The 24,807-nt window shown below is 28.5% G+C and overlaps 1 protein-coding gene across 2 annotated transcripts in view; it reads right to left on the bottom strand.

Moving 5' to 3' along the window:
• The window catches only part of LOC129969127 (uncharacterized), a 619,939-nt gene that overhangs the window by 295,148 nt on the left and 299,984 nt on the right, over positions 1–24,807 (bottom strand). The window lies entirely within an intron of this gene.

The following is a 24,807-nucleotide window of genomic DNA, read 5'->3' as shown; positions in this document are numbered from 1 at the left end:
ATCAATGTTATAGCATAAATACACATTGTTTCAGGCACTTTTAGCCCATTTTATACAGATTTCAATAAATCTGATTTGGAGCTCATTCACCATGAAACTGACCAGAATGATTTTATAAAGTCAATGTTAAAATCAAAACAAGTGTTTCTATGAACATGATTTTAAAGAAAAAGTATTTACAATACATTTCATATAATATTTCGATAAGAAAAGTTGGAACTTCAAAATATTTCATACTTTATAGACTTAATAAAATTTTTTAAACCAATGCAATGCTATGTAACACAAGCATGCAATCATGAGTATGCCTCACTCATTTCTTACTGTTTCTTTCCTTTTATTGTCATCTAAGCAATATGAATACTATTATTTGAGAAAAGCTAAGAAAATTATGGTATTTTGTCGTTTATAAAAAGATGAATTATAAATGGTTAAATTTTGCTTAATTAATTTTATAATAGAATATTTCTCATAACATTTAATAGATTAACCAAATGCCATTCAATAGGTTGAAATATTTTTTCCCTCAGAGAAACTTTTAACTTTTCATTGCAATAAAGGTCTGCATTAATTCTCCTTTGCGTGCATTGTTTTTACCTATTATTTCTGAAAGCCATATTAAATGCAAAAAGTACAATATACCTACATGTGTATTTTCTAATACAGAAATTTTTACAAGAAATGAAGAATATTTAAAAAAATGCTCCTTCAAAAAGAAGATTGTACTTTTCCAATCATATCTAGATTATTACAATAAAGTTTTGAGTATGAGATTAAAATCTAGATCTGAACACACAATAATATTTTGAGCAGACAATCAAATAAAAATTCTATCTTTCAAAACCATATGTACCTTTTAAGCGGGAATGTAAATATTTAGTTATTATGAAACAAAGCCATTATCTCCTAAATATTTCATTAGAATATTATACAGAAACCTATCGGATCTAGCGGTTTTCAGTTACAGACGTGCAACAACAATGACTTGAAACAAAATTTTTCTGAATTTTAAAAATTTCTCAACCTATTTTCAGTTCTTTCAAAGATATTTTACATTTCGAAATTGTATAAAAAAATGAATGAATTCATACAGTTACATCATTTGATGAACTTAAATTACAAAAAAAAATTGGAAAATATTGATCAGTAGAACTTTAAGAGAATTGAGTATTTCCAGAATTATAACAAATGTATCGTAACATTTCTAATTTACTACATCTAGAAGCATTGTATTGATATTAGTTAGGATGTGGTATAAACAGTATTTACTCTAAGAATACTTTTTTTAAACCAACAATACTCCTTTCCATCAAACAATTGCAGGATTCGGCATCGTAAAACAATACACCAAATTTCATTGCATTAAATTGCAAATTGCAAGTTTTAATAAACATGAAACATACTGAATAAATTTTATCCTGGATATATGTTATCTGTTTTGAAGATGTGATATTATAAATATTTAGAGACATTTTAAGCTGAAAATAAAGGAAATATTTAAGAAACCCTCTCATCTTTATAGAGAATAGAAGCTTTATTTCGTTTACTTTTATTTTTTACTTTTATTTCGTTTTTAGTGAAGATATAAAATTGTGTAAGAAATGCAAGATATCAACATGGAGACAATATACATACAAACAACGATTCAGAGGATAAAAACGTAGAATGTATTCAGCAAATACTCGAATTTAAATAAATCTTTAATACCACCGATGAATGTTACGAAAACAGAAAGTATTACCCGGAGCAATCCAACTTCGCAATAGTATGCACATTCTATCGTGCTCTCCTCGGGATATGTTGCCAATTTTGTGAGTAAATTTTTATCTTTTTTCTCCTTCAACAATATGTTCATTCAGAAACGCCCGAAGAAATTTCCGTGGACAATATTCAACGACCTCTTGAATCCATATATATTCTCCATCATATATATGGATAAACATAACCATTCACTATAAAGTGATTTTAAAGATTATTTCCAAGAAACTTCGAAAGGCAAATATGTTCTCTTCCTATCCCTGTTAAATTTTGAATCTGATTTGACATTTGTTTAAATTTTTCCATGAGTAAAGAAAATTCAAATCTATTGAATATGAAAATATTTTATGAAGTATAAAACAAAAATAATTAATAATTTTATTTATTTAATGTGAATAAACATTTTTTTGTTTTGTTTTGGTTTGGCTTGAATTTCGCTTTTGGCCTTTTGAAGCAGTTTGATTTACTTTCTAGGCAACTACAAGACGATTACTTAAAAACTTATTATCTAATTTTGTCACATGTAGATAATTATAATGTAAGAAGCAACTTAATCTTGATGTTTAATTCTTAGAGTCTAGTCGAAATAAGCAGACAATCCCCGTTTCTTAGAACAAGAGATGCCGTTCTTCCATTTAAACAAATAAAATACGCTGTTTCGTTTTGATAAGTGTCTCAATACTGGTAATAAATGGATTTAAATGTAGTACAAATCATGAATTTCAGATAACAATAGCATTTTATTCTAGTATTTTGCTTTATTTAATATATATACTGCTTTGCAATAAAATATGCAAATATATATTAATAATAAGTTCATTATACTTTTAGTCATTATTGTTTTATTAACTAGCAATTTTTAAAAGAATATTATCAAATCAATTACCTGATATTAAAAATTTAATTAATTGTAGTAAACACAAGCAAATGAAATGCAATCTTATTATAAAGTAAATTAGAAGTACAAAAATTTTTAAAAAATTGCTAATGATATTGGAGAAATTTCACTTTTATTTTTAAAATGAACTGAAAACCTATTACAAGTTAATTGGATGCATCGTTCATTTTTGGAAAAAAGTTTTCAACCTATAAATCATGAAAACAGAACTTTACCAATTGACTTCTACATTTCAAATTATAATTCTGAATTTCTACAGTTCGAAAAAAAATTTTGAATACCAAACTTTAATCCGTATGGATAAAAATAGAAGAATAATTGACCCATGAAATTACATTTTTCTTTTTTAAGCAGAATATTTTGTAAATAAAAGTAATTATCCAATCACACCCTCACAGGAGTATCCTTGAATTTCTAAGAGCTATAAATTTTTTCCATTTTATATGAAAACTTTTGGGATTTTAAACATTTTCTTGGAATTTTTTCCATAATTGGAGTCATAATTTTAAGACCTTTGTCTTTTAAACTTATTGTGCTTTATTTTATAAGTGTAAAACGTTGTTTGTATTTTAACCTTGAAATGTTTCGTTTAACAATCATATGGTAATATACACATACCACTTGTTTTGGCGCAGCATAGCCAGTTTTGGCTCTTGCGCCATAAAAATCCAATATCCATCCATCCATCCATCCAATCACAGTAATACATTGATTAACCATAAAAATGTAGAATAAGTTTACATCCCATTCTTAGTTAAATGTCCTTTGCAACAAAGAATGAATTCTAAATTAGAAAACTTTAAAAAGGAAATCAAAATGTGAATCTGAAGTTATAGTTGCAAAAAGAAACTGAACTGGACTATTTCATTCTTTAAAAAAATTGGAAATGAATATTTAAGAAGCTTCTATTTAATTCCAAATACGAGAAACTAACGGTCCTTTAAATTTAAGAGAAAGCAACAATTCTTGACATTAAAAACATAACCGTTAGCATCTGAAAGAATCCCATTCATTCTGACGGTTATAACAATAATTACTTTTGCTTTTCATTCTTTTTTTTTTTCTTTTTGTATTCTTCTGAGCGCGCCATATTTTTATAATCGCAAAATATGAGATAAGCGAGAGTCATTTCAAATTCGTTTTCTTTCCTGTCGTCTTTCTAGCAAACGATTATTAAGAGTGGCATTTTAATGAATCGTAATCGCCATTTTAAAAGTCTCGGAATAAAAAGATGTCTTCCATTAAAAGAACAATTAAGGAGAGATTCTTGTCAGACGGAGTGATGTTCCAATCTTTTGTTTCAAAGCTTTTTGAAGGAGGAAATTTTTAAAGCTATATTCTAAAAGGAGATATTTATTGGTATAATTAAATTGTTTGATTCGCGAATTTAACGAATAACCGATATGGCTTTTGTTTTACATTTATAAGGAATGGCAACAGGAATAATTCGAACGGCGTTTCCGTATTATATCGAATGAGTTTCATTAAGTAGGATAAAAGGAACGAGAAAAATTGCTTTAAACTGGCGGGAAAAAATGGATGACATTTGTAAAGAGTAACAAATGATGGCAGAAAAAAGTACGACACCTTGGAATTTCGTTTTATTTTGTTCCCCTCAATATTTCACGCCATTCGACGCTAAAAGTTCCGTTTGGTCCTTTTTACTTTTGTTGAGCTTATTTTTTCTTCTTTCTTTCTTTTTGTATAGCTGTTGTTTCCTTGTTTCTGAGCCTTAAATTGGATTAAAGAAATGTAGCAAGAAATAGAAGCTTTCCAACATCCAAGATATCCGAAGTACAGAAGTAAGGTATTCTTTATAATAAAAAATGTCTGTTTTGTAACGAGTAGGAAATAGATAACTTTTTCTTTGTTTGTTAATCTATATGTTTGTCTTTTCTTGGTAACTGAACGGTAAATTCCAAACAGACATCCGAGAAAAAATATTTCGATGATGCTGCCAAACGAACATGAAATAAAATATACGAAAAGAAAAGCAGTTTTTTTTTCTTTTCTTTTCTGAAATGTAGGATTGCTTTAATATGTAGAAAAAATACATTCGTTTCTTTTTCCCGTGACAGGCTCCAGGAATACTACTAAATTAGTGCGAGACAAAACAGAATTTAATATTCTAAGACAAAGACAAACAACCAAAATAAAATGTTATTCCATAAGGGATTTAACATTAATCTTGATTTTTTTAAGAATGTGCAGTACAATCAAAGCCGTTTTTTTTTCTGAATTAGAAATATGAAACATTTTACTAAATAAATAAATAAAACAAGGAAGACAGTGTAATGTATCAATTATAATATCAATAGAGAGAATACATTTACTCTTTCAAAACTGGCAATTTATTCTGATTTTTTTTGTCTATATGATTAAATGTTTATAAAGAAGTCGCGCTTTGAAGTTTCTAATAATTACAAAAATAGTACTTATAAGGTTGAAGTAAACAATGCTGAATGACGAAATTAATGCTGAGTTAAGAACTCTACAGTTTAAACTATTGCCCAGTTTCAAAAAACTATATTTTCTTTATACATTCATTCATATTTTGCACATACCACCATACAAAAATAAACCTTAAATATATCTTAAATCACTCATTTCAAAACATTATACGGCTAAAATGATTTTTTTAAATTCCAAATGACTTATGCAATGGGACCTGGACACAAAAAAATGTGCCTTCCTTACTATCTAAACAATTACTTTGATAATTCATTTCGGCATTGGGAATACCAGATTTATTTATCTTTACATGTCACTAAGTAAATAACCACGAATATGCGCTCGCGTTACAAGCACAACAAATGTTAGCCATATTCTAACAGGATGTTCACATTTCAATGCTCAGTTTCTCAGCTGCAGTTTTTTTCAAACACTGACAACTTTATTATCAATTTTACATGACAAAACGTCTCATGTTCATCTTTTCATATTTTCCAAATCCATTCAGTTTTTACCCACTTAATTAGGTTATGTTAAAAGTGTAACGTATTTTTTATATCTCCCGTTTCATCAGTTATTATTATTATTATATATATTTTTATTTTTAGGATAACATGATTTATACCCTTTTGTTTCGCAGAACATAGTCCACGGTTTTTGCGCTATAAGTAGAATCCATGTAAATCATATCATACTGAGTTAGCTCATTTAAAAGGAATTGAGATAATATTCCTTATTCATTGACCAAAGAAATTTCCAAGCCTTCATGTTTATAGATGAAGTAACAGCAGTTTACAGGGGAAAAAATTCAAATTTCAATTTAGTTTAAGAGCTCAATTTATTAGAAATTGAAAATTTATTGATTTTTTTAAGTAATATCTAGCCGTTTTATGCTACCAACATTTTAATAATGTTACTATGCTTACAACTTGTATTGCATGCATTAAGTCTTCTCATAACAAAAGAAACTGCTATTATAATTTATACTTCACAATAAGAATAAAACATTCTGATTGGCAATGTGGCGAAATAATTGGCGACATTAATCCAGTGGTTGACTTTAGTATTTATCAAAGTTATTTTTTTTCGTGTGTGTGTGTGTGTGTGTGTGTTACCTCTCGTAAATGGAGGGAGTGGCAGATGGGCAATCATTGATAATGTACCTAGAGATCATGAGCTTTCATGTGAATGAAAACTAGGGAAATCATCAAAAGGAGTGTGGCTGAGAAGCTTTATTCAAGGTCTCCCACCCCTTGAAAAATGAGCCACGAAGTTGAGTTTTCGTAATTTTGCTCGAAAATTGAGTTTGGTGGAGATAGGCGTCTATCTATGATGTTTCTAGGTATTATAAGCCCTCGATAAAATAAAAATTGGCGAAATCGGATCACTTGACGAGATTGGAGATTTATTTTGGTAATTTTACTGATAATTACATTATAACTGCTTTAAAAAGTAAATATCCAAACGTAATTGTTAATTGACATTAGTTAAGAAGAAAGATTTGCAAAAAAGACAAAAATATAATAATTATTTAGTTATAGCTGAGGAAACCTAGAGGAAAGCAATCTAATAATAAACGCATGTTTATTCCACCTTCTATTTTTGAGTACAAATTGATAATTCGAAATGTTAACTTAGGTTAATTAGTTCCCCGTGTAAAATAAATCTTGTATTTTTTTATTTATTTATTTTTTTTTTTTTTTGTTGAAAAGCAGCAGTTTCCTTTGTCTTTTCCCAGCCGTAAGGAATAACAAGAATCTTGGACCATTATAGCTTGATATAGGAACAATTATAACTTGATGATAGTTTAAGTTTCGGAATTTTGAATGTAGGGATTTGGAACCAGAATTCGCTGAAGTTCCGCCATTTTTATTTATATGGTATAACCATTGAATATTAATTTATCGAATATTGAATTTGAACAGTAGTTTTTATTGTAATGTACTTGCTCCAATATTTCTCAGTAAAAGTAAATCGTGGATCATGCAATTATGATTGGAGTAAAAAATATTTAGCAATCAAGAAGTAAAAGTTGCTATAAAAGCATTCAAAAGATATATTTAACCAGAACCAGTTAAGAATATGCCATCTAAATTTACAGTACCTATGTGCAAAGTGTAGAAAAATATTCACGATTCACTGAAAACATATGCACATTTGAATCCATTTCAATACAGAAATCTGAATAAAGCAAAAACGGTATTAGGGACTTAGCATTCTTAAAACCCTTTCCATCCAAAGTCGAGCATTTCCGCCATTCTATTGAACCGATTCTTAAATTTAGAACACGTCTCTGACTAATTGAGCTTATGTCTAAAGTTCTTCTCTGTTATTCATTGCTCTCCAGAGTCTACAGATCGCATTTCACAGTTTAGATAGGATGCTCTTTTGGGAGATATCATTTGACATTCTTCAGTAAAGACGGTGCATCTCCCTGCTTAATATGGGAGGCACACATTTCGCCCACATGTAACATCCTTCAAGACCATCCTCAATAATTACATCTAGACTTAATTTTAAAAGACACCCAAAAGCGTGAAAAGGGATGGAAATATTAAGTTTAATAATTCGGCTAAATGGACTATCATTCATTTGGTTCAGTTCCCAAAGGCAAAATACTGCCTCTTGGCTTAAAACTAATTCGACTCTTTTAATGGTCCGATGGCCACTAGTGCGCACTTTAAATTATGGAAGGACAAGCAGCGGTAGAGTCGTAAGCGAGATTTGTAATTACAGATAAAGAGCCAAGAGCTACAGCAACTAGTAGTTGGCATTAAAAGCGATGGCCAATCTACATAGAAGGCTTTAAGATAATTCGTTACTCGAGCTTAAATTCATTGTTAAACATGAATAAAGATCCAGACGAATATTTCATGAATATTGCTATTTGAAAAAGGTCAGACGATTTATGAACCATAAATTTTTGAACATAAGAAATATCGAAAATAATTTATCAAAATTATGGCAATTGGTCAAATAGTATATATTCGGAAATCAGAATCTTTTGGAAATATTCAGTTTGAAATAGTTAAATATTTAAAGGCATTTTTGTTGCAAATATTATTAATATATGCATTTAAACATGCAAATTTATTCCATTCACAACGGATAGCTTACAATAAAATAATTAATTTTATAAAAATGCAAATGGAATTCTTTTCTGAAATGTTTTAAAAGAAACAACTGCATCTAAAGAATATGCATTTTGGATTTATTTTGTTTAGTTGTTTAACTGATGCTATTAATAATCTAAGAAATAAATTGTTTTTGTTATCTAATCAGAAAGCATACTCCGTTCTGGGAATACGAGACATTTCGAATGAACTAAAAATTCACAGAATAATTCAGATGTTTATATAAACCATTTTATTTTAGTAAATATAGAATTATCGGAAATTCTGGAAACCTTTTGGGAAAAGTGCATTTTGGAGATTTAACTATAAATAATAGCAATAATATTTGCAGTAATAAAAGATAATTTAATTAACAGTTTTAAATATAATTTAATGAAAAATGAAATCTATTGAATTATGTTCAATTACCATTATTTTTTTAAAAGTCAAAATAAAGAAGCAGACTTTTTAAAAGTTGATAAGGTATAAATCTTTTTCATTTGATTGTATCTAATAAGCAAAAATTTTTTAAAAGCTAATAAGGTAAAAATCTTATAGTTAGTAAAATTCAACAATTGACACGATATTTTTGAGCTAAGAGGAGGTTCTTTTTATCATGCTTTTTGTGACAACTATCAGGTTGGTCACAATTTTTTATATCCTTAAAAACTTAAATAAATGTTAAGCTGTAATTTTTAAAAAAGTAATTAGTCAACCAAAAAAGATTAAAAAATTACTATTGTCTAAATAAGGTGTTATAATGAAACTTAACAGAAAATTATTGGAAATTTTTCTAAAGGCGCTATTACTAAATTTTTGACGAAGTATAAGAAAATTCAATCATAAGAAAACTCAAAATGGAAAGGCAGAAAAAAAGTGTGGAACACAAAATATATACAGCATGATAAAATATTTTGTCTACATGAAAGAAAACAAAATGATTTCTGAGAATATATAGTAAAATGGTGCAATGCAATATAATATTCAGTGCGAGGATCATTCTACTCAGATTGAGAAATTCCGATCCAAATGCAAGATACATAATTAAACGATGATTTTATTTACGGGAAAAAATAAATGATTTGAGAGAATGCAAAGCAAAATGGTACAATGCAATGTAATGTAGAGTGCGAGGATCATTCTACTCAAATTGGGAAATTCCGATCCAAATGCAAGATAAATAATTAATCGATGATTTTATTTACGGGAAAAAATAAATGATTTGAGAGAATCCAAAGCAAAATGGTACAATGCAATGTAATGTAGAGTGCGAGGATCATTCTACTGATATTGGGGAAATCTGATCTAAATGCAAGAATTTCACGATAAAAGCAATAGTTAAGTCTGTAAAAAGGCTGAAAAGCTGAAATTGAGGAAACACACACGTTAATTAAACAGCAGTGTGATTAGAAGTGGCGAGACCAAAATGTTTCTATTTAGTAAGGATGGTTAAAAAATAGGAAAGCACACACACACAAGAAGTTTCAATATAACTAAACACCCATTTATTATTAAAATTTAGGACTGTATGAAAGCAAAATCCTAAACTGAAATTAGCGTGATTAATGGGAATATAAATGCCAAAAAATATGTAAATGAAATACTATTTCCAAATTATAACATTCCGCACATGATTTTTTTCCCGAAACAATGAAAAATTCATCAGGATTCAGTTTCGTGTCCTATTGAATTGAAATACGATTGCGTTGAATGGCTTGGAAATAGCTCAGATCTTAAATCAATAAATCAGACATTGGAAACTTGTTGCACAGACTCAAAAAAATTAAAGCAATAATTCAATCATGGGATCGCATTAAAATAACTGAGGAACTAAAAGCATTGGTAAAATCTGTGAAACGACACTGCAAGCCAGTACTTGATGCTAAAGATTACTTGACTAAATATTTATTACCATAATTAAGAATTTCTGTATATGCCACAATTTCTATATTTATGTACCCTTCTTTATAACTGCTGTTTATCAATACTAATATCATCATCAAAATTATTTTATTAAGTCCTTAGTTAAATTATCGTGAAAATGTACTATAATTTAAAAGCACTTCTCTTAATACAATTGCTGATATCGAATATCAAAAAACCGTTTTTCCCGAAAGGTTACCACCATTTTGATCACAACTGTAATAAAACTTCTGTGAATAACTTTATATAAATTACTTATATTTAGAAATACAACTATTCAATTCATAAATAAATAAACGGAATATTTAATTTTCAGCTTTCGGGTCTCTTAGTATGCGATATAAAAATTAAAAACATTCTTTTAGGCTTTTTTAAAATATTTTATAACGCATGGGAAATGTTTGGTGAATTTTTTTAAAGATATTGCAACTTAATCATCAATAATATGATTTGTTGCGCTGACTTATTAAGTTATATACATTTTGCTGCACATGTGAAATTATTTAGAATCAAAAACATATTTGAGAACATACCTGCCGAATTTAATTATGTAGATACATTCACATTATATAACGTTTATAAAATATTCCAAAATGTTCTTAAGGATTTGATACATTTAATGTGTCCTTTGGCATTTTTAAAATCAAATATCTACAACTTCTTTTAAATCTCCATGTTTTTTCTGAAGATTTTATAATTAAATGCATTCACTTCTTATATGTCTAATATGTTTTTAATGTATGATTTATTATATTATGCTTTTAAATTTCTGGTTTTAATGCTCTTAAAATAAATTATAATACTTACAATACTTAATAATTATAAAAAATAATTATTAAGAATAATAATTATTTTTTTACTTAATAATTGTAAAAAATAATTATTAAGTATCAAATGCGTTTGTTTTTAATGATTTAAGTTTTAATGTTTTAATCAATGATTTAAGTTTAATGTTAGTATCAAATGATTTTTAATGTTTTTAATGATTTTAATGATTAAAAGTTTAGCTTCTCAAATTTTTAAAAATGTTTTTAAGGTTCATAATTTCTGGGACATGTTTTAAATGCCTTTAGATTGATTGTATACAAATATCGAATTGCTGATACAGTTCTTAATGATTTTTTTTTATGATTCCCTACTCATTAATTTTATTCTTATTATTTCCTATGCTTAAAGTTCATTTTATAATGTACTTTATAATTTATTTTTTTTCTGTAGAATATATTTTCTTGGAAATAAATAAATGTTGCAAAATATTTGATTTTTAGAAATGCAAAATTATGAAATTTAAAAGCCACTGATTTTTATTTTATTTGCCGAAAGCTGTTAGGAAGTATTTCATTAACCTGTTCTTTTACTTAAGGTTGGAATATCTAGGTATAAATTTATTTTTTACTAGCCGCCTTTGGCGACCAGCCGTTCAATTAAAATTTTAATAATTAAATACTTTATGCAATTCCTACTTTAATAGCCTCTTCATCAAAATATTTTAAAACTTCAAATTTTGATAGTCATATAATTCCCTCATAATATTATAAAGGCCTTCAGTCATAACGTAATAAGTATCTCTCTAATTCTGCTAGCTCCCATGGAATTTATGCTTTAAATTAAAGTGGAAAAGACTAATCTGCAATTAATATAATAATATTTTTTTACTGAAACAAAGCATTTTTTTTATAATATGATTCCTGAAAACAGAGTCACTGGACGTTTAAACTTTATGGGCACTAAAGAATATATATCTTAACTTATGTAATATCTCAAGAATTTGTCAACAAAATTTTCTCAGATTCATCATAAGTAGATCGATTCATTAACAATGTTTAATTTTAGATGCATCAAACACTAAGAAAATAAACAGAATCGTTTAAAATAATCGGTCGAAAACAGGTTAAAATAAACTACTTAAAAAACGATATACTTAAAACTATAAGCATATGCAAAAAATATATAACTAACATAAATACAATTTAATTATAAAAGCATACAACTAACCTAAAAATAATTTAAATCTAGTTCGAATCCGTTGAAAATAGTTGTCAACAATCAGAACACAATGCGCATGCGTGAATTTTCGACGCCAGTTATGGTAACACAAATGAGTGAATTTTTCTACGCCAGTTGGGGTAACACTATGCAGATTAGACCTTTAAGATTAGATTAGATTTTTAATTTCCTTTATTCTGTTTTATTTTAATTCAAAAGTACTTCAGAATGAATCTGAAAGATCAATTAATTAACAACGCTTAATTTTAAATGCATCATACATTAAGAAAATAAAGAGAATCGTTTGAAATAATCGGCCGAAAAATGTTAACCCTAGCCTCATTGCTGTTGGAAGAAAAAAACTGAAGCCTTACACATTTGGCGGTGGGGAAAATGAAAAGATTTTTTTGGCGGGAAAGTTAGTTTTTAATTAATAATTAAAATTTTAATTAAAAATTCAAAAAAAGGGACCCCAGGTGCACATTCCAGACCTCCAGGCCCAAATGGTCTGGCCTGTAGAGTGCCAACACACACACATTGAGCTTTATATAAGTATAGATTTTAGAGAAACGAATTATGTAATATTGTTCAAAAACAACAAAAGAGATGAAATAAAAAAGATACAATAGATTTTTCTGGAAATATGAAACTATTATATGACTTTTTTAGATTAAATGATAATAAATCTATTCCACGAAAACGATTATGTTTTCCACATAACTCAAACTATCTCCCAAATCATTTGAATCCATTCCCATCTCCGAATCTAAACAAAAACGGCATTTCAGGAAAAAAAATCCATTTTTTTGAAACCTCGCTCCGCTCCAACAAGCCAAGTGCCTCTTCCGAAAAATCTTTCATTCCATTTGCCCGATTTATGGAGTTTGGGCACGTCCTTCTCTAATTGGTCTTGCGATACGCCTAAAATAGTTCTTAGTGATTCATTGTTCTCTAGAGTCCATAGATCGCGTTTCACAGTTTAGATAGGAAGCTCTTCGGGGGGATATCATTTTATACAAATCTTCATTCCTCAAGAAGAACGACGCGCCTTTCAGTTTCGTATAGACGGTACATGTATCAGCCTTTGAACAATGCTGCAAAACTGCTCTCTCTTCTTAATTATTACAACCAGTTCTTAATTTGAAAGCGCACCCTAAAGCATGGTAAAGATTAGAATTATTAATGTTAATAATTCGGCTAAAGGGACTTGATTCATCTAGTACAAGTCCCAACGGCAAAATATTGCCTTCTGGCTTAGGACTCATTTGAATCGCTTAATGGCCATATGGCATACTTAATGCATGGATGCATACTTAAAAGCATGAAGGAAAATAAAGTAAGCATGTTGTAAAGGGGGTTGTAATTACAGATAAATAGTTGAGAGCAAATGCAACTAGTGGAATTAAAAAGCAATGAGAGATATTTTATCTGAAATAGTTGATGAAAATCTATACGGATAAAAATGTAAAAATTTATATTATATTATATATATATATATATATATATATATATATATATATATATATATATATATATATATATATATACGAAATACCCATCGAAATAGGTCAGATAAGGTCTATTAAGATTTCGATCTAAAAACTTTGATAAAATGAATTATTTTATACCTCCTTATGTCAAATTTTTTTTTGAAAAGTACAGATTGGTCATAAAATAACATTTCCTTTTTGAGGGAATCTGCACCAAAAAACATTTAAAAATGATACCAAATTTCAAATGCAGATTGTAAAAATAAGAAAATGGATTTTGTTTAAAGGTTATCGATGTAATATTTCATCAACAGGAAGGTAGAAATCAGGGCATTGAAAATACAGTTTTAACATAATTAATATAAGAATATTTTTCGATCAGTTTCAAATTTTATGGTACTTCAAGCATTTCTGTATGTGCAACTTTTATTACTCCCAACTTATGAAATTTTGCATAACCCTATTTTTCATGCATATGTTATAATTATTGATGTCGTTATATTCGTTCCGACAGTGATGAAATCTCTTCTGTCAGTTAATTATTTTTTTATTGAAAATTTTTCTGCGTATTTTTTTGCGTTTGAATACATTTTTTTCCATGATTTTTCCATACTCGCCAAAGTTCTCATATGAAAAATAGTTTCGTTTCATTTATCATTTCCTTAATGCCTCCAAAAATATTTCACGGCTATCTTGCACTTCTCACCAATAAAGTCTTTATATTCGAAATAATAATTTCTCGACATGTGAAAGAATAACTACAAGGCTGGGCATCCTGCTCTAGATTTTCTCACATATTTATACAATAAGGTGCATACTCTTTACTTCACCCAACAGTTTTGTATATCAGGGGTATGTAACAAAAAGAATAATAAAACTATAAATAAACCACCTGTCGGAATAATACAATATTTATGTGGTATAAATTGATATAATAGAGAAAAATTATAACTTCACACGGTAGTTAAAAAGCAGCAGGAGTGGTTTACCTACAGCTTTATCGCATTCATTCTAACAAAAGTGTTAAGATTCCTCCTCTCCATATGTATGCATCTCGTGCCCAGATTTTTATCTTCAGATTCCCACACATAAGAGATATTACGATAATCGTGTATCAATTGCATGCCACTGGTGAAAAATAGTTAAGAAATATCGATCTTTCAGGTAAATGAAGCGTTTTTATTGATTCTAGTGTGCGATCTTTAGCGATTAGTGGCTTGTTTTCGGTTAATACACAAGTGACAGAAAATAGAATATGTATTTTGTGCCCGACTTTTCTCCTACTTATTGAAACCAAAATTTTACATAGAGCTACAATCGTAATCAACAGTTAGCAGACCAAATTTCCTTTATTTCTGTCATTGTATTTTGAAATAACCTTAAAGGCATGCATGCAAAAGTACAGACAAACGGCCAACTCCTTGATGAATTTGGCTCTAAATTTAATTCAGGCTTCCATTTTGGATACTTAACCTACGTACCAAATTTTATCTATATACCTTTCCATGCAATCCAGATAAAACTGCAAAACATTGTCTGTCATACGAAGTTGGAGCTAATGGCTAGAGGTTTTATCCGTCAATGGCATGTTATAAAGTGAAAAAAAAAGAGATTTTTGAAAAAGTTGTAATAAGATATATTACAGCAGATATATCATAGATTGAAGGGCATGTTGGATCACTCCGTTCAGTTTAAGGAAACTACTTCGAAAAATAAGAACTTTTGAATTAATTCTACCTCTTATATTTTATGTTATAAATATACTATGATTGTATTTTCCCTTACTGAATTCATACATAATTAGCGGTTGTTTATAGTACATTTTATTTTATTAAAATAATTCAGATTAAGGGAGAGTGTTGTGAATGCTATTTTTTTCCTTAGGGCTTTTAATTATATTCACTTTTGCATTAAACGAATTTGTATGAGTGATCAAATGGAATCCCACTAAAATTGCCGGTGAATATTTAATATGTACGAAATACGATTCGATTTGAAGCTTATATATTCCCTTTACGAGAACATAACTTTATTATAGTCAGAATTTAATTGTTATTAATTAATTTTTATCATTAAATCAACTTTCCGCTTAGCGCAGTATAACTTGCATTGAAATTTGTACCGAAATTACCTTCAATTATTAATGATGATTAATCGATTAATTAGATTAATAATTCATTCTAAACCAGTAGTTGATCTTGAAAATGAATTTGAGAAAAATTATTTAATGGTTCCTTTATATTTATAACACTGAATAATAAGTTAATAACTAAAGTGTAAGAAAATATTTATAAGTAAGCAATTAAAAGTAATTTTTAAAAAAAACTGCCTTAAATGCATTTTTCACACGGATATAATGGTTTCTATTGAATTTTTAAATGTAAATATTTTCAAAGTTTTCTTTCTTCGAGTCAGAATTAAAAGTCTAGACTGCAACTTCGATGTCGAAAACATTTTCTGCACAGCAAGCTTCCATCCGGATTGAATTCATCTCACGGACCAAGATTCGACTCCGTATGCAATCCTAATGAATCCATTTATGTGGAAAAATATGAACATGAATAAAGGATAAAGTTTTCAGTTTAATAGCGCATTCATCTTGAGCAAGTCAAACTGCTAAGCACTCCACTTGTCGTCCGGAGTTAAGTTACGAGGATAACAGTCCTCCACTGTAAACCGCAAAATTCACGAATGAAATGTTTCCCCAAATATAAACAGCTGCAGATTCTGATATCAAGTGCTAGGCAGTGCCTTCATTTTCCAGTGGAATGATTTCTCTAACCAACATCCACATTTAAAGAAGAAAACTTGCTCATGTAAGAGGCCAAAACTATAAGATTAACGTACTTCTATAAACAGGAAAAATGCATTACGACAAATATATTCCAGAGGAAACTCTTCCGCAGTTACGAAAGCACGTCCTAAACTCTGGCGCTATAACTCTCAATTACAAACACGTAGCAGAGCGGAGCATAAATATCACCAAAATGGTAAATTTGAAATCATTTGTACGCTCCGCTGTGTAATTTAAGGATATCAACGATTGACAATGAAATCTGTTTAGATTAGACTAGACTAGACTAGATTTGTACTGGGGATTTGACATTGCATTTCATTATATACATTTGTGGTAGAATCAAGAATAAGAAGTCACAAAAACAAAGTCACGGCAACTCAATAAGACCTTGTCGTTTTTTCATGAATAATTCTTGACCTTTTTTTTATTATTTTCTCGCCTATGTAGTATATAGAAAATACAGTATTCGTGAAAAAAATCGAACTTAATAAATAGTATAATTTAGTTATGTCAATAAATTTTAATTCTTTCTTATAATCTAAAATTTATTACAATGAAAAAAGTATAATTATACATTATCCTTGCACAATAAATACACTGTTTGGTTATCAAGTTGGCCCAATTGTAGAGACTGGGAGATCTGTTACATTTTTATTTTTCGAAAAGGATATTTGGAAGCCAAGGGATTATTGATGCCGCATCTAAATCTTACCGAAGGCACTTTCAGGTTCTCAGTTTATTTTACATTTTACATGGAAAACAGGAGAAAATATAAAAGCCAAAGGGAATTTCAATACGGTATTTTATTCCAGCATAACAAGCAACCACAAATTTGCAACCATAGTAAGTAACGTAAAAATATTTCCGAACTAATATGATTTTCAAAATAACAATCAGGCTTATTGTTAATATGCATTATACCATTTAAAAAGAAGTTCGGGAATATAAACAAAAAATCCTATAATTTAAAATTTTATAAATATAATTATAAAAATTTTATTATAAATATAAATAATTGAATAAATTATAAAAATATCGAATATTGACTATAACTACTCTGCATTAGGTCTCGGGCGCCATTTGCATTCGATACGCCCTTGATAGAAATCAACTTGATAAGTAAAAAATGAAAAATTGTTATTCGTTATTTTATTATTGACTAGAGGAATACGTAAATTTTTAATTTATTTTAAACGCAACGAAAATCGATCGTTTCATCAAAATGTATTTATTTTTTAGTTGAGTTAAAAAAAATCGTTTTCAATGTTGTTGTTTTTTTCCTAAATATATGCCTACGGATTAGGGCTTTTTTTTGGAAGCGAATTTAATTTGTTGCTACTTTTAATGACTAATCTTTCTTGGAGAATCGAATGCATTTTACATATCAATTTTTAGCTTCCTATGTATCCGAGAAATCAGTTCCTTAAATCTATGTTCTCAGTTCGTTGTTAGATGTTTGTGCGTGTCCTTGTTTGAGCATCATACATTTTAAGTTAATTTTTTTTTTATATTTTAAGCTTTATTTTCTTTCTCGACAAACTTCCATTTGACTCATTGTAGTAGCAATATTTTATAAATAATACAAATAAATCATCTAAAAAACATAAGAAATTTGTTATTTCTATTTCTTCTCAATCCATTATTTCATACAGAAGGTCTACTGGACTCAGAATCTACATTTTTATTCGAAGTAAACATAGACTAAATTTTATTTATGTATTTCTTTTTTAATCGATTCTTTCTCTGTGATTTGTTAAGCAGCGTCATTAAATGGATTATTAGATTGGATGTTCGTACCTACAGCTGCAGTGACTGTGTGTGCCTATGACTGTGCTCAAGAGAAACAGAAAGCTGTTATGTTTCATAACAACAGAGAAATCTTACTTTCGGAACAACACGCAAAGTGGAAGTGTCACGCAAATCCTTATTCAAAGAAATGGTTTTGCATAGAATAAATCGAAAGTTTTGCACAAGGGGAAATGATTAAAACTGTATTGAATGCTCCAAAGACTAATGGATATGAATATAATTGTGAAAGTTTGATTTCTTTGAACGAGCAAAATGATAGATGGGACCGTCAAATATACAGTGAACCAAATATACAATGAAAGTACAGGGGCAAAACAATATTTCATAAAATGAGAATTCTGATTTGATGGTATTCATCTTTATTTTGAAATTAGATCAAGTATTTTGCGGATGGAATTCGAATTTTGTACTGTAACAAGATGTAGATGATACTTGATCTGTTACTTAACCTCTTTAGAGTTACAGATTAATATGATACTATTTGCCACTAGGCCTTATATTTCATATGATTCTAGCTCTCATGCCAATGGAGCCCCAAAAAACCATCCGGATCTCTTTTTGAAACTGATTCTTATTTTTAGAATAGGTTCCCGAACTTGTGATTGATTGATTCTATAATGAATATTATGCTCATGTCTGATTATTATGTATATTGCATATTATATACATGTCTGATTATATTACATATTACCACAATGAACCATCTAAAGATCATCCCAGCCCATAAATTTCAAGTACCCAAAACTATGAGAAAATTCCAATAATAATTTTGTAATAGTTGACATGCTGATGTATAAAATTCATTTGTTATTCGACTGTCTTATGTTTTCACAAAATTTGAGTGAACCCTTCTTGATTCAGTTATATTAACGTCCTATTTTAAAGCAATACTAGGTCTATTTTGGGACGGATCTCCTACTTTTGAACCGCGATCAGATGGCGAGAACGACATCCGAGTTGGCACCCCTCTCACCAAGCTTACATACCAGACTAGAGGCAGTGTGTTTATCCTCGACGGATTTCACGTGCACCAGTCCCGTTTACATGATGGTTCCAAGGAAGCATCGGGTCCCTAACCTGAAATCATCCAGTTCCGAAGCCGACACCTTACCACCAGGCCACCGTGGCTCTTTAAACCCTTTTTGAATCACTATACATAAAATATTCTAAAATAATGGCGCACATTAATAAGAGTAAATATTTTTAAAACAGATCATGGATTATAAACACAAAAAAGAAGGAAGCTGCAAGGCATCTTTTCATGGAATTACAGAGTAATTTGTTATATATAAAATAAAAATTTTGTAGCATGTGAGCCAGGGGCAATCACATAATTAAAAAAAAATAGAATGAAACTTTGGAATTAGTTATTTTAAGGTGTGCACTCAAGAGTGATCTGAAAACCACAGTTCAGCTATAACAATTACAGTTAAAGCGACAAATCGTCAGCCTAAACTTCATGAATTAATATTATATAAAGCCTTCATGAATATTATATAAAGCCTTCATGAATTAATATTATATAAAGTGGGTTTCACATATTGGCATTGTTTTCCTATAATCAAACTGTAATTCATTAATGAAAGGACTTCAAAATATGCTATCCTTTATGCTTGCAAACTCATGCTCTATTGTAAAAATGACTCAGTTTTTGAGCTCAACCTATGCTTGTATTATGTCCCAATATTTAAGACATGCCCTTTATATTTTAAAACATAAGCAAATTTCTTTTATTTACAATTAGCGAAAACTAAACAATGCTTAATAGATCATCCATAAAAAGTGATGCACTTTATGGAAATTTATAAACTGTGTTTTTACATCTGGATAAAATATATAACAGATATAATTAATATTAACTTATTGTTATTGTTAATGATACCGATTCAGATATTTCTAAATGAAAAAAAAAATTCGAGAAAATTTTTATATAGACTTCTAAAAGAGATGTAAAATGCATTCAAGAAATCATGAAATCTATAATATTATAAATTTTAATAAATATATAATATAACTCAGCACATAAGTTAATTAATTGATAATTTCATAAATATATCTAGACTTGTAAATAATTTGATATCTTATGTGTAAATGTATCCTTCATAGATTCCTTGGTACTAAACTGATATACCAGAGGATTGTCAGGTTAAAACAGGATAAGTGTTAAATTTAAATTGGAGTCTAATCAATATAGATTCTTTTCTGATATTATCAATTAAGTTCCTAATGGGAAATACTGAAAAATATTAAAAAGAGCAAAAATAATTATTTTCATACGAATATTTGTTATACTTTTTATACATTTCATTTTTTTAGAAATATTTTAGTTTTAAAATTAGCAGACGTCATTTGTTTGGTTCTTAGTCAAACAATCATCTAAAGGAAACAAACTCCAACAACCAAGTTATAATTTTCTTATTTTTACGTTGTTCAGTTTTTAAAAAAAAATCAATGAAAAATGATGAAATTGATAAAATAATTGAAACACTTTATTCCAAACTTGATTCGACAGCTTAAAGCTTAATCCTCAACATTTCACAATTCCCGTAATTTCATTAAATAAATCCTTTAATTCTTCTGCTTTTGAACTTAGGATCATTCTTACTATTTTGTAATTGTCAGACAGACAGGGGTGTTGAAAAAGCCCATTAACCATTCATACATAGAATACAGAAGATGAACAGATAATCCTCAAAATTTATGTCTCACTAACTGGCAGCAATATTCTCCTTCCCATAATGCCACGTAAATGACAGTCGAACATGATGCCATTACCGAGACCCAAATTAAGTTCGCGTTGAACCTGGAACGTCTTATAAGAATGAAATAAAGTATCTATCGCATGGAAGAGTCTTCTGGAGATGAAGGAGCTCGTATTGATTGTACGTCTTTAAATGAAAAGGAGCGAAATGAAAGTAAGGAAAAGCTCTCCAGAAAGTTTTGCTTCGGCAACGGATTACTGCACTAAGTACTGCCAATTGGAGGAGAGCAGACAATGAATAGGAATCCTTTCTCTGCAGTCTGATTTGTCTGTTAGTAGAATTGCAAAGGCTTTTAAGTTCTTTCATTAAGTGTTCTTTATATGCTTGAGGACTGATGTTGTCGTCAGCACTGACGTGGAATTCTGTGGGAGAGGATATTTTTGCTCTGTAATATGGGGATTTATCTGAAGTCAAGATAAAAATGTAAGAATGCAGGTATTTAAAAGTAATTGAAGCTCGATGCTTAAAGTTAATTTCAGTTGTAATCAAAGTTTGAAAGTTCCTTTCTTTTCATCCGTATTACAATACAGTATTATTTCTTTTACACTGGTAGGACCAACCATTATGAATAGGCGTTAAAAGGACTATTATTTCATTTGAATTTTTAGAATATTTGTTTGCAAATTATAGAATTCGTCCTTCAGTGCATCTAAGTATTCTGCACCATCTAAAACACATAATTAATTTAGGTAAATAGACTAAAAAGCTAAAGTAAAAACTATTTTTTAAAAAAATCAACAATATTTTAAAAGATTATTTGATTTACTGATATAAAGTAACTGAATTTCAATTAATTATTTTAAATTTTATTCATAAGATTATCCTGTGACAAACCATAGCATCTTGTAGTTTATCCCTTATATACTAATGGGACATATATATATATCCAATTAACCTTTTTTAAAAAAGACTCTAAATATTTCTCAGTAAAAGCAGTTTCTTTAAGCAGTTATTTGATCCTCACGTCCTAGCCTCTGACTTAAATATTATTTGAAAAAAAATCGAACAAATTTGTTTATCTAAAATTTTATCTCTTTAAAACATAAGATAATATAATATGTGTTTTTTATATGAATGCAATGTTATTCTAATAAATATATCTATTCTAAAAGAGCAAACTAGTGCCAAAGATAGTTTTAACGTAATGTACTTTTGAAAATGTATCCATTCACTTAAAATTCTAGCAGAGCATTTTAATTATAAAATTCTCTTTATAAGCAAACAAAATAAGAAAATGTTATCTTATATCATTCAAAAGAATTTTTTGGGCTTTCATTTTTGCAGTAATAAAACATTCTCTCAGACATTATCAAAAAAGACAGAAGCGCCATCAAACTCTACAAAAATATTTTCTAAAGAATTCGTTTCATTTATGAAATATTTATTTAAAAAGTTTCATATCAAAAGAATGTGGGTTAAGAACTTCTCTATTTTTAATTTTAGCAATGATTTATGGAAGAATTCTAAGAATAAAAAATTCAATTTCTACAAAATATTTTCACTACATCCTTTAAAAAATACTTGATTTATAGATCATTCAGTTGAACTATTGAAATATTACAAAAGTTTTTCTAGATTTATAGCGACCAAAATAAATAATTCTTACTCTTTGAATTAATTTAAAACATTTAACAAAATCTTTTGAAATTTTTAACATTTTTAACAAAAATTTTGAAATTGAAACATTTTAGATATAGTATTGATATCAAACTTTATTTACGAATTCTTCTACAATCTATCAATTAAAAATAAGCATATATTGTTAATTACGTCTATTAAAATGTATGAATCAGAATGTTGCAATTGTGAAACTTCTGTTAAATCTTCAATCATATGAACTATCAAATTACCACTATATTACAGCACATATTTTCTTAAAACTATATTCTAGCAGAAACAATAAAAATTTTACATGAAATATTATTAAAAAAAAATTTAATAAAACCTGTATTTTAGGACAAAACCTATACTTCTAGTGATTAATATTTTGAAAATTAATCCTGTAATATTTTTATAGGATCTTTTAGGATAAAAATATTACTTTTATAACATTTTATGTAAAATTTCTAATGATTGATTTTTAAAAATCGTTTTTTTAATATAAAATCATATAATGGTCCTTAATATTTTAATAATAGATTTCAATCTATTATTGAAAGATTTTCTATCTTTTTAATAATGGATTTTCACATACTTGTGCAAAGCACATTCACGGTTTAATCTGGAATTCTTTTTGGATCTGTTAAAATAATAAAAACAATTTTAATCATGTCTATTATTAATACTCGAAATTTACATATTTAACAAGAATTTTCAGTATGACAAATAATTCTAATCGTTTAATTACTAGCATTTATAAATAATATTTTGAATTTACGTTTTAGAGATTTGGATTTTTCCACATTTTTTTTCCTTTTTTTTATATCCGAAATATACAAAGAGAAAATGTTAAGTTGACAAAAAATTCGAACTCCCATTTTGATGAATTTCTGTTTTTCAGAACTCTATAAGTAAATAAATAAAATAAAATCTGGAATATGTCCGTCCGTCCATCTGTATGTGAGAACGAAAATTCAAAAACATTTCGAGATGGACGGATGAAATTTGGCATGTGCTATTTACGCCAAATTTGTATATCACAATCAAATTTTGAATGAAATTTATTCAGTAAGCAGTCAGTCTATTCTCTTCTTCGAATATAATAAGATAACTACAAAAATAACAAGAATGGATGGATAAAATTTGGTACACAAATTTAACTCCGAAAGTGTAAATACTTATCAAGTTAGGATCCAAATCTGTAAAAAGGATTGAAAGGGATCTAGCAAAGGATTAAAGATGTGGAATATATTTTGTGATTGCAATTCTAATTGTGTGTCAAACTTTGGTTTCAACTGGTCGGACAAAGGTCGTCCCAATACAAATTCAGTGTTCATGCACTTGTGTATTAAACACATCTCAGTGATTTATCTCCAAAGATAGTACGCTAATAGGCTGTTCCGAAACCTTTTATTCACAAATAACATGCACTTACTAATACAAAAGTGTATTTATTAGAGTATACAAGAAAAAGTTTAAGGAAAATCACACCTTCTAGTTTCTATATTACAATTTTTGGTTTATGGTTATTTTTAGTTTTTATTTCACTAAACCCTTCTAACAAAGTACAAAGAACAAAATCCTGAAATCAACAAAAATTCTTTGAAACTGTGTCTGGAGTTAAAAGGAGAAAACTCTTGAAAGACATTTCAAGTAACCTATTTAGCTAAAATGTCTTTCAGAAAGACAATTTAAGGAAATAGAATTTTTCAAACAGTCAGTCTATAGAACCTAATGAGACAAAGCATCGGAAACTAAAAACATTACAACTTATGTGATTTCTTTGGCATTACCGTGAATTTCGCCATTAAATTTTTTGCTGATCTCTTCTTAAAGTCACAGAAAAAGCCAATGATGATTTTTTTTTAATTCTCTTAATAGAAAATTAAAGGAAAATCTAGACACAAAGAAAAAAAATAATCGAGGCATCATGCTTTATTCTATTGCCATTTATATAAGACATTTTGCTTATTTTTTTTATAAAGGTTGAAACTATCTGAGGCCTATTTAGTTTTAAAAACTTCCATCTAGCAAGTGAGCGCTTATCTCAGGAAACATTTTTCAGTTTCGTTTAAAAGCAAGATTTCCTATTTAATTTAACCCCTCGAATTTTCCCTAAACTCACTTCCATGAAGATGAAAGGGAAAAAGATTTTCCCACGAGCGCAGAAAACAATAACAGACTGAACAACGTTACTGAAAAAACAGTTCCATTCCGTGAG

This window comes from Argiope bruennichi, chromosome 5 (assembly GCF_947563725.1).
Source record: "Argiope bruennichi chromosome 5, qqArgBrue1.1, whole genome shotgun sequence".
Taxonomy (NCBI): Eukaryota; Metazoa; Arthropoda; class Arachnida; order Araneae; family Araneidae; genus Argiope; species Argiope bruennichi.
This window is presented reverse-complemented; position numbering and strand designations above follow the sequence as displayed.